We start from the raw sequence: 2,585 nt of genomic DNA, 5'->3' as shown, positions 1-2,585 counted from the left end.
CACTCTTGCCCTTGGGCCAGCTCATCTACAACCCCCAAATTGAGGGTCATCTCTACTGTGCTACCCAAGTAAGGTGCAGGGCCTACTCTACTGAGTGCTGTAGCAGGTTAGGGACAGGGCCAGCTCTTCTGCTCTTATGACCCCAGGGCCAGGTCTCCTGTGCCTGTTGCAGGTGGTGAAGAGGGAGGGAGAGGAGGGTATCTCTTACTCATCTGTGCCACAGCATAGAAGATGAGTGGCAGGGCCAGGTCCTGCACTTGTATACTCAGAGGTGGTGGTGGGGTTCTGGCTCACCAGCAACTCCAGAAATGTGCAGTCACTCTCCTAAATACCATATCTGACTAGTGCTTAGGTAAGTTCTCATGCCCTATGTGAGGAGTGGGACCTGTTCTAAATAACATTCAGATATCATCATGTTCCCATGCAGCATCTCAGACTAGGGACATCTTCTGGCTTTTGGTGGTAAAAGACCCTTTGCTTCTGCTTCTGCTTCTGCTTCTGCTTCTGCTTCTGCTTCTGCTTCTGCTTCTGCTTCTGCTTCTGCTTCTGCTTCTGCTTCTGCTGCTGCTTCTGCTGCTGCTGCTGCTGCTGCTGCTGCTGCTGCTGCTGCTGCTGTTGCTGCAGGGCCATGAACCTAGAAGTAGTCCAGATATCAGCATAGGCCAGGACCCCACCACAATCCCAGGTGGCGTCACCTACAACTTACATCAGTCTGTTCCTTACTACCCCCAAGTCTTCAGTTCTGCCTTTCTTCATTATACTCACATCACTTTCTCTTCCATTTCTCCACTACTTACTTGCTCTTCTTAGTGGTACCTGGGGTCTCTGACTGTCTGAGTTCATCACAGAAGTGGTCTCAGGATTGCTATGTCCTGGTCATGCATTATGAGCCTGCAAAGGGGTCATGTTGGGCATGGTCTGCCTACACCAACCCCCAGGGACTGTGTGGCACCTGACTGTTGGTCTTCTTAGTGTAGCTCCCTGTCCACACCCCATCGTGCTGGTGTGGTGGTCATCTTGCTCTTTCCCTGAGCTGCCTGAGTAGCCTCATGCCCCATGAGAGGGTCACCTGTCTCAGGCTCACTCCTGCCTAGGGTCCTCAGTCCCAGGCAGGGTTCCTCTGGGCTCCAGCTTGGTCCTGGTACTGGGAGACACTGGGGTCTTTGGTGTGCCAGACTTGTGGTCATGTCAGGCTGGTTCACATCCAAGGCCCTTGTACCAGACTGGTGATCATCTTAGAATGGATCTTCCTTTTTATCAGGGAATTTTAGGCTACTAATCTTTAGCTGTTTTAAAGTCAGAGCACTAAGCATAGATTTAGCCTCTCTCCTTTCTGTCACTTACTGAAGCACATGTGGCCCAGCAGCCACATCTGCAAAGCTTGCAGGGGTAGTCTAGAATTCTTTCTACTTAAATATTACTCAAGATCACTCACCCATGTCCTACTATACTCCTGATTTCTCTGCTGACTTATGCACTCATTTGCACATGGGCTTTAGCATCAGCTCTCCTTGATCCTAGGTGAAGAGCAGAGGCATTGGAAAGCTGTGGGCAGTAGGAGAGGAGGCTGAACAGAGAATACTTCTTTCTCTGCCATTCCACCACCATGTACTTCAAGTAAATGGTCCCATGGAGGGATCTGGAATAGGAGTTTATCTAAGAGCCCAATGGAATGAAATGACCTCGTCTATTCTACTGATATTGAACAAAGCCTTTGGATGGAAGATTGCTCAGAGAGTTTGACAACACCTTATCTAATGCCATTTCTAGTCATTTCTGAAGGCAGAAACTTCTTTATGCTGTCCTCTCCCCACCCCCGGAGTAATTTTTGCTCTTCTCAACTGAAGATGGTGATATTTACTTTGTTAAGAGGCCATCTCTTGGCTTATAGTTCTCCCTTCCTTACTGGAATAACTTAAACTCTCAAAGTGTAATTCAGTTCTGCACTGGGCTCACCTAGATCCAAAAATACCCTCACCACTCCCATTTTAAGATGCCAAAGACTAAGGCCAGATTCCTCTCTCATGTGGGAAGCAGCCACTAATTCATAGCATCTTTCGGAAAATGATCAAAATATCTTACAATGCTGGCTAAAGCTGACAGTCTTTACACGATAAAAATATCTAGCAAATAAAACAGCCTCTTAAAGGCAGAAACAAACGTTAACAGGTGAATATATTTCCAGTGAATGTGATGATAACAGAGCCAGCACTTGGTGAGTGTTACTGAATGAAAATATTAGCTGAATAAAAATGCTAACTATAGACACACACACACTATCAGCTGAACAGAGCGAGCACTGTGCAGCAAATAATGTTTGCTGAGGAAAAATATATTAACTGCAGGAGAAAAGGAAGGAGGTTGAGTGATTTATAACAAACAAATACCTGGAGCGGAGGATGCTCCCTCTAGTAATAGATTGTTACAGCATCCACAGCCCCCATGTCACAACGCCTCTGCCTGACTTGCCAGCTCTTTTAATTCGATGCTTTTCTCGAAAAGATGCCTCTCCATTCCAGACACCAGCCGCATGTATTCATTTATAAAAAGGGTTGCTGCCTGTGGTACCCTGGATTGTTTGCCAA

General features: G+C 47.0%; 1 non-coding gene across 1 annotated transcript; it reads right to left on the bottom strand.

Moving 5' to 3' along the window:
• Positions 1–1,263: 1,263 nt before the first annotated feature.
• Positions 1,264–1,394, bottom strand: LOC115032056 (small nucleolar RNA SNORA17). Its single transcript, XR_003837702.1, has one exon. It is a non-coding gene; the product is annotated as a small nucleolar RNA SNORA17 (small nucleolar RNA).
• Positions 1,395–2,585: the final 1,191 nt, after the last annotated feature.

Source organism: Mus caroli, unplaced genomic scaffold (assembly GCF_978045245.1).
Source record: "Mus caroli unplaced genomic scaffold, Mus_caroli_1 scaffold_11, whole genome shotgun sequence".
Lineage (NCBI taxonomy): Eukaryota > Metazoa > Chordata > Mammalia > Rodentia > Muridae > Mus > Mus caroli.
This window is presented reverse-complemented; position numbering and strand designations above follow the sequence as displayed.